Source organism: Phacochoerus africanus, chromosome 2 (assembly GCF_016906955.1).
Source record: "Phacochoerus africanus isolate WHEZ1 chromosome 2, ROS_Pafr_v1, whole genome shotgun sequence".
In the NCBI taxonomy this organism is placed as follows: domain Eukaryota; kingdom Metazoa; phylum Chordata; class Mammalia; order Artiodactyla; family Suidae; genus Phacochoerus; species Phacochoerus africanus.
In genome coordinates this window covers 137,670,855-137,680,617 of record NC_062545.1, presented here as the reverse complement: position 1 = coordinate 137,680,617, position 9,763 = coordinate 137,670,855, and positions in this window count along the sequence as shown.

Below are 9,763 nucleotides of genomic sequence, written 5' to 3'. Positions count from 1 at the left end.
TCAACCTCACACTTTCTTCCATAGTTGTTGCATCACTTTACATTCCCAGCAAGAATGCACAAACATTACAAATTATTTCTATTTTCAGCAACACGATATTTTTTTTATTTTGTTTTGTTTTTGTTTGTTTTTGATAATGGCTGTCCTAAAGGATATGAGTTGATATCTCATTGCAGTTTTTGTTTGCATATCCCTGATAATTAGTGATGATGAGGATTTCTCTCAATGCCTGCTTGCCATATGTAGATCATCTTTGGAGAGATGTCTATTCAACTCTTGCCCATTTTTAAATTGGATTATTCTTGCTGTTGAGTAGTAGGTATTCTTTATATATTCTGAATACTAATACAGTTTGCAAAAATTTCCCCCGTTCTGTAGATTGTATTCTAGTGATTGATTCCATTCCTGTGTGGAAGTTTTTATGTTTGATATTGTCCTATTTGTCCCATGTTCGTATCCTTGCTTTTGTTACCTTGCTTTAGATATCATATCCAAGAAATCACTGCCAAATGCAATATCATGAAACTTTTCCCCTCTGTTTTCTTCTAGGAGTTTTACAGTTTCAGGTCTTATGTTTAGGTATTTAATCCATCTTTAGTTAGTCTTTACATATGTAAATTGAGGGTATAAATTCACTTTCTGGCACATGGATATCCAGTTTTCCTAGCACCATTTGGCAAAAATACCTTGCTGTCCCCATTGAGTAGCCTTGGTATTTTGTTAAAGATCATTTGGCCATGTACATAAGTGTTTATTTCTAGGCTTTCTGTTCTGTTTCATTGGTTTACATGTCTGTCCTTATGTCAGCACCACACTGTTTTAATTGCTGCAGCTTTGTAGTATGTTTTGAAATTGGGATGTGTAAAGCCTCCAGCACTGTTTTGCATTCTCAAGATTGCTTTGGGAACTGGAGTTCTTTAAGATGCCATATGGTTTGTATTTTTTTTTTTTTTGAGGCCAAACCAATAGGGTTTTTCCCCCTTTTTTTGTGTTCTTTCTTTTTTTATATATGATTTTTATTTTTTTCCATTATAGCTGGTTTACAGTGTTCATCGATTTTCTACTGTACACTGTGGTGACCCAGTTACACATACAAGTATACATTCTTTTTTCTCATATTATCATGCTCCATCATAATGTGATCAGACATAGTTCCCAGTGCGACACGGCAGTATCTCATTGCTAATCCATTCCTAAGGCAATAGTCTGCATCTATTATCCTCAAGCACCCCATCATACTCCCTCCTGCTCCCCTTGGCAACCACAAGTCTATTCTCCAAGTCCATGATTTTCTTTTCTATGGAAAGTTTCATTTGTGCCTTATATTAGATTCCAGATATAAGTGATATCATATGGTATTTGGCTTTCTCTTTCTGACTTACTTCATTTAGTATGAGAGTCTCTAGTTCCATCCATGTTGCTGGAAATGGCATTATTTTTCTTTTTGATGGCTGAGTAGTATTCCACAGTGTATATATACCACACATTCCTAATCCAATCATCTGTCAATGGACATTTGGGTTGTTTCCATGTCTTGGCTATTGTGAATAGTGCTGCAATGAATATGCAGGGGCATGTGTCTTTTTCAAGGAAAGTTTTGTCTGGATATATGCCCAAGAGTGGTACTGCTGGGTCATATAGTAGTTCTATGTATAGTTTTATAAGGTACCTCCATACTGTTCTCCATAGTGGTTGTACGAGCTTACGTTCACACCAACAATGTAGTGTGAGGGTACTACATAAAAATCATATATAAAAAGGAGGGTTCCCTTTTCTCCACACCCCCCTCCCCAGCATTTGTCATTTGTGGTCTTATTAATGATGGCTACTCTGACTGGGGTGAGGTGGTATCTCCCAGTAGTTTTGATTTGTGTTTCTCTAATAATCAGTGATGTTGAGTATTTTTTTTTCATGTGCTTGTTGCCCATCTGTATATCTTCCTTGGAGAAATGTCTATTCAGGTCTTTTGCCCATTTTTCAATTGGATTTTGGCTTTTTTTGCTGTTGAGTTGTATAAATTGTTTGTATATTTTAGAGAATAAGTCCTTGTCAGCTGAATCATTTGAAACTATTTCCTCCCATTCTGTAAGTTGTCTTTTTGGTTTCCTTTGATGTGCAAAAGCTTGTCAGTTTGATTAGGTCCCATTGGTTTATTTTTGCTCTTATTTCTGTTGCTTTGGGAGAGTGACATGAGAAAACATTTGTAAGATTGATGTCAGAGAATGTTTTACTATGTTCTCTTCCAGGAGTTTGATGGTGTCTTGTCTTATATTTAAGTCTTTAAGCCATTTTGAGTTTATTTTCATGTATGGTGTGAGGATGTGTTCTAGTTTCATTGATTTGCATACAGCTGTCCATGTTTCCCAGCAATACTTGCTGAAAAGACTGTCTTTTCCCCATTTTATGGTCTTGCTTCCTTTGTCAAAGATTAATTGACCCTAGGCGTCTGGGTTTATTTCTGGGTTCTCTATTCTGTTACATTGGTCTGTCTGTCTGTTTTGGTTTCAGGACCACACTGTCTTGATGACTGTGGCTTTTTAATACTGCCTGAAGTCTGGGAGAGTTATGCCTCCTGCTTAGTTTTTGTTCCTCAGAATTGCTTTGGCAATTCTGGGTCTTTTGTGGTTCCATATATATTTTTGGATTGTTTGTTCTAGTTCTGTGAAAAATGTCATGGGTAATTTGATAGGATTGCATTGCATCTGTAGATTGCTTTGGGTAGTATGGCCATTTTTACAATATTAATTTTTCCAACCCAGTATCATGGAATATTTTTCCATTTCTTTACGTCTTTTCTAATTTCCTTGATTAATGTTTTATAGTTCTCAGCATATAAGGCCTTTGCCTCCTTGGTCAGGTGTATTCCCAGGTATTTGATTTTTGGGGGTGCAATTTTGAAAGGTATTGTATTTTTGCATTCCTTTTCTAATATTTCATTGTTAGTATATAGAAATGCGACTGATTTCTGAATGTTAGTCTTATATCCTGCTACTTTACTGAATTTTTTCATCAGTTCAAGTAGTTTTGGGGTTGAGTCCTTGGGGTTTTCTATGTATATAGTATCATGTCATCTGCATATAGCGACAGTTTTACCTCTTCTTATTTGGATGCCTTTTATTTTTTTTGTTTGTCTGATTGCTGTGGCTAGGACTTCCAGTACTGTGTTGAATACCAGTGGTGAGAGTGGACATCATTGTCTTGTTCTAGATTTTAGTGGGAAGGCTTTCAGCTTTTCTTCATTGAGTATTATATTTGCTGTGGGTTTGTCATAAATGGCTTTGATTATGTTAATGTATGTACCCTTTATACCTATTTTTGGAAGCGTTTTTAAAATGAATGGATGTTGGATGTTGTCAAATGCTTTTTCTGCATCTGTTGAGATGATCATGTGGTTTTTGACTTTTGTTACAGAATGGCATCACAGAATGTCTTTGGGAGTGTTCCTTCTTCTTCAACCTTTTGAAAAAGTTTAAGGAGGATGGGTATAAGTTCTTCTTTATATGTTTGTTAGAATTCACCTGTGAAGCCATCTGGTCCTGGACTTTTATTGGTAGGGAGTGTTTTTATGACATATTCCATTTCATTTCTAGTGATTGGTCTGTTCAGTTGATCTATTTCTTCTTGATTCAGTTTTGGCAGGCTGTAAGTCTCGAGAAAGTTGTCCATTTCTTCTAGGTTGTCAAATTTGTTAGCATACAATTATTCATAGTATTCGCTCATGCTTTTTTTGTATTTCTGTAGTATATGTTGTGACTTCTCCTTTTTCATTTCTTATTTTGTTTATTTGGGTTTTTTCTCTCCTCTTCTTGGTGATTCTAGCCAGAGGTTTGTCAATTTTGTTTACCTTTTCAAAGAACCAGCTCTTGGTTTGATTGATTTTTTTTCTATTGTTTTTTTTGAATCTCTGTTTTATTGATTTCCCTTCTGATCTTTATTATTTCCTTCCTTCTACTGCTTTTAGGTTTTGTTTGTTCTTCTTTTTCTAATTTACTGAGGTGGTGAGTTAAGTTGTTGATTTGAGATTTTTATTCTTTTTTTGAGGAAGGCCTGTATTGCTATGAATTTCCCTCTGAGCACTGCTTTTGCAGCATCTCATAAATTTTTAGTGGTTGTATCTTCATTATCATTTGCCTTGAGGTATTTTTTAATTTCCTTCCTGATTTTCTCATTGACCTGTTGGTTTTCTAGTAGCATGTTGTTTAGTCTGTAGTCATTTTTTTCTCACTTCTTTTCCTGTGGTTGATTTCTAGTTCATGCCATTGTGGTCAGAGAAGATACCTGAAGTAATTTCTATACTTTTAAATTTGTTGAGGTTAGCTTTGTGTCCCAGTATGTGATCAATTCTTGAGAATGTTCCATGTGCACTTGAGAAGAATGTATATTCTGATTTTTTTTTGGATGTAATATCCTGAAAATGTCAATTAAGTCTAACTTTTCTATTGTGCCATTTCGGATCTATGTTGCCTTATTGATTTTCTCTCTAGAGGATTTGTCCATTGATGTGAGTGGGGTGTTAAAGTCTCCTACTATGATTGTATTCCCTTCAATTTCTCCTTAACAAACAAAAGCTAAAAGAGTACAGCAATACTAAACCCATTCTAAAAGAATACTGAAAGGGCTTCTCTAAATTAAAAAAAAAGAGTAAGAAGAATTGGGATGGAGGAAACCACAATTGGAAAGCAATCACTTAAATAAGCCAGCATACAGATCTAAACATGAAGATGCTAAAAAAAAAAAAAAAGACTTCAAACTCATACAATGTGGGGAAGAAAAGTAAGAAAATATAGATTCTTTTTTAAATTTTAATGATGTGTTTGAGCCTATATGACTATCAGGCTAAAGCAAGCAGATAAAGGAAAGGGTTAACATACTTAAAAAACAGGGCAACCACAAATCAAAACCAAACATTACATTAATAAAAACTGAAAAGTACTCAAGCATAAAACAAATGGAAACAATCCAACCAAAAAAAAAAAAAAGAAAGAAATGAGGAGAAACAAAGAATCAACTGGAAATCAAGGTTTAAAATGGTACTAAATACATATCTATCAATAACCACCTTAAATGTCAATGTACCGAATGTTCCAATCAAAAGACACAGAGTGGCAGATTGGATAAAAAAGCAAAAACCAATCTGCTGTCTACCAGAAACTCACCTTAGGGCAAAGGACACATACAGATTGAAAGGGAGGGTATGGGAAAAGATATTTCATGCCAATGGACAAGGCAGGAAAGCAAGAGTTGCAATACTCATATCAGACAAAATAGACTTTAAAATGAAGGCCATAAAGAAAGACACAGAAGGACACTATTTAATGGTTAAAGGATCCATTCAAGAAGATGTGATTTGTATTTTTTATTTCTGCAAATGTCATTGGGATTTTGACAGGAATTGCACTGAGTCTGTGAACTGCTATGGGTAGTATGAACAATACAACAATATCAAGTCTTCCAATCTTCGAACATAGAATGTCTTTTCATTTATTTTTATTTTTATTTTTTTTTCCCAGCAATGTTTTGTAGTTCTCAGCTATAAGTATTCCATATTCTTGTAAGGTTAATTCCTAGGTATTTTATTCTTTTTGAGGCTCTTGTAAATGGGACTGTTAATTTCCCTTCTGATTATTTATTATTGGTGTATAGCAATGCAACTAGTTTTGTGTGTTGATTTTGCATATTGAAACTTTGCTGAATTTGTTCATCAGCTTTAACAATATTTTTGTGTGTGTGTGTGGAATCCTTATGGTTTTCTACATATAAGATCATGTTATCTGCCAAAAGAGAAACATTTACTTCTTCCTTTATGATTTGAATGCCTTTTACTTTTCCTTCTTGACTAATTGGTGTGGTTAGAACTTCTAGTGCTGGATTGAATAGAAGTGGTGAGAGAGGGTATAGTTGCTTTGTTCCTAATCTTAGGGGGAAAGCTGTCAGATTTTTATCACTGAGTACAGATATAGTTTTAGGCTTTCAACGATGGGTTTTATTATATTGCAGTAATTTGCTTGTATTCCTAGTTGGTTGAGTGCCTTTATTATGAAAAAGTGTTGAATTCTGTCAAATGTTTTTTCTGCATTAATTATTCATGTGGTTTTGTCCATCATTCTATTAATGTGGCATATTGTATGACTGATTTTCATATGTTGAATCATCTTTGCATTACATGGAGAAATCTCACTGGGCATAGCGTATAATTCTTTTAATGTATTATTGAGTTTGCTTGTGGTTTGTTGAGGATTTTCAACATTCATTAGGGATATTGGATTGTAGTTTCCTTTTCTTGTAGTATCTGACTGATTTTCTTTTTTTGCAGTATCTTTGCCAGAGTATTGCTGGCCACATAAAATGGATTTGGAAGTATTCCCTTCTTTTCACTTTTTTGGAAGAGTCTGAGAAAAATTGGTGTTAGTTCTTTAAATGTTTGATATAATTCTTCAGTGAAGCCATCTGGTCCTATGCTTTTCTGTGTTGGGAGGTTTCTGATTACTGATTCATTCTCCTTACTAGTTATAGGTGTGCTTAGATTTAAAATTTCTTCATGATTCAGTTTTGACAGTTGTACATTTCTAGAAATTTACCTATTACTTGTAGGTTATCCAATTTTGGGCAGATAATTGTTCATAATAGTCTCTTACGCTTATTATTTCTGTGACACTAGCTGCAACATATTTTCTATTATTTTTATATTTGTTATTGGAGCCTTCTATTTCTTATTAGTCTAGCTAAAGATTTGTCCATTTTGTTGATCTTTTCAAATATCCAACTTTTAGTTTTGCTGTTTTTTCTATAATTCTTTGGTTCTTTATTTCTGCTTTAACATTTATTTCCTTTCTTTGGTTATCTTTGGTTTTAATGTGTTGTTCTTTTCCTAGTTCCTTGAAGTGTAAAATTAGATTGTTGACTTGACGTCTTCTGTTATTTTTTCCCCAATCATCTAAATTTTTGAGGTAATATTAGTTTATAGCATTATATGTTTCACATGTACAACAATATATTTCAATTTTTATATAAAGTGTGCTCACCACCAAAAATTTAGTTTCCACCCTCACCATCAAGTGGCCTCCTTCACCCATTCCACACACACCCCTTTCCTTCTTGTAAGCACTACTCTTCACTGTATCTCGGTGTTAGACTTTGATTAATTTAAATTATTTTAAAATTTTATTTCACTATTTTAAAAATATACTCCTCAGCTGAGTGAAATTATATGGTATTTGTATTTCTACATCCGATTTAATTCATTTAGCATGATACCCTCAAGGTCCATCCATGTTGTTGCATGTGGCAAGATGTGGTATATATACCACATCTTTATTCACTCACCCATTGGTGATCACATAGACTGTTTTCCTATCTTGGCTATTGTAAATAATGCTGCTGTCAACATAGAGGTGCATATATCTTTTTGAATTACTGTTTCTGTATTGTTTGCATAAATACCAGAATAGAATAGGTGGGTCATATGATAGATCTATTGTTATTTTTTTGAGTGATCTTCATATTGTTTTCCACGGTGGCTGCACCAATTTACATTTCCACCAACAGTATGTGAGGATTCCTTTTCCTTTGCATCCTTATCAACATTTGTTATTTCTTTCCATTATGATAACAGCCATTCAAATAAGGTGAGTTTGATTTGCATTTCCCTAATAATTAGGGATGTTCAATATCTTGTCATGTGCCTGTTGGCCATCTGTATGGCTTCTTTGGAAAAAATATCTACTTAGCTTCTCTGCCTATTTTTTGAATGGATTTTTATGGTTGAGAATTGTATAAGTTCTTTATATATTTTGGATATTAATTGTTTATCAGATATGTGATTTAAAAATATCTTCTCCTGGGAGTTCCCTTTGTGGCTCAGCAGTTAATGAACCTGACTAGGATCCCTGAGGATATGGGTTCGATCCATGGCCTTGCTCAGGGGGTTAAGGATTTGGCGTTACCATGAACTGTGGTATAGGTTGCAGATGTGGCTCGGATCCTGTGTTGCTGTGGCTGTGGAGTAGGCTGGCAGCTGTAGCTCCGATTAGACCCCTGATCTGGGAACTTCCATATGCTGCAGGTGCAGCCCTAAAAAGCAAAAATAAATAAACAAACAAACAAAATATCTTCTCCCATTAACTAAGTTGTCTGTTTTGTTAATAGTTTTCTTTGCTATATAGAAGATTTTTAGTTTGCTGTCCTATTTTCTTTTATCTTTGCTTTTGTTTTCCTTGCCTGAGGAGACATATCCAGAAAAGTACCATTCAGACTGATGTCAAAAAGCATACTGCCTATGTTTACATGTAGAAGTTTTATAGTTTGGGGTTTTAAACTCAAATTTTTAACACATTTTGAGTTAGTTTTTGTGTATGGAGTGAGATAACATTCTATATTCATTTTTTTTGGTACATGGCTGTCCAATTTTTCCAACACTATAAAGGAGACTATCCTTTCTATATTGTTCTTTGTTCCTCTGTCATAAATTGTTCATATGTATGTGGATTTCTTCCTGGGCTCTCAAGTCTGTTCCACTGATATATCTGTTTTTCTGCTAACTCCATGCTGTTTTAATTATTATAACTTTGTAATATAGTCTGAAAACAGGGTGTGTGATACTTTAAGCTTTGCTCTTTTTTTCTCAGGGTTGCTTTGGTTATTCAGAGTCTTTTGTATTTCCACTGAAATTTTAGCATTTTTTTATTCTATGGAATGTCCCTGAGATTTTGATAAGTTACATTGGATCTGTACACTGCTTTAAGTAATGTCCCTGGGATTTTGGAAAATGTCCCTGGGATTTTGATAGAGATTACATTGGATCTGTACAGTGCTTTAACTAATATGAACATTTTAACAATGTTAATTCTTCCAATCCATAAGCTTGGAATATTTTCCCATTTCCTTGTGTCTTCAATTTCTTTCAACAACATCATAGTTTTCAGTGCACAGAAATTTCACCTCCTTGGTTAAGTTTATTCCTAGATATTTTACTTTTTTCATTGCAATTATAAATGAGATTTAATTTCCTTTTCTGCTAGCTCACACTTAGTGAGCTAGCAGATTCTTGCACATTGATTTGTATCCTGAAACTCAGCATATTTTTAAATTATTTCTAATAACTTTTTTTGTCATGGGGTTTTCTATATATAAAAATCATGGCATTTTCAAATAGTTTTACTTCCTTTTCAATTTATATGCCTTTCATCTCTTTTTCTCATCTAATTTCTTTGGCTAGGACTTCCTATACTATGTTGAATCAGAATGATGAAAGTGGGGATCCTTGTCTTAGAGGGAAAGCTTTCAGTTTTTCACCATTAAATATGATTTTAGTTGTGGGTTAGTCACTTATGGCCATTATTATGTTGAGGTATGGTTTTTCTGTATCCATTTTATTGAATCTCTTTCAAATGCCTTTTCTGCTTCTATTGAGGAGATCATATGTTTTTTATTCTTTATTTTGTTAATGCAGTTACAATTGCATGATTTGCAGATGTTGAACCATCCTAGCATCCCTAGAATAAATTGCACTTGATCAAAGTATACGATTCTTTAATATACTGCTGTATTCAGTTTTCTGATACTTAGTTGAGGATTTTTGCATCTATGTTCATTAGAGATATTGACATAATTTTCACTTCTTGTGTTGTCCTTGTCTAGTTTTGGTATTGGGGTAATTTTGATCTCATAAGATCTGTTAGTGAACATTCCTTCTTGTTCAACTTTATGGAAGAGTTTGAGAAGGATTCATCTTCTTTAAATGTTTTGTAGTATTCACCTGTAAAGC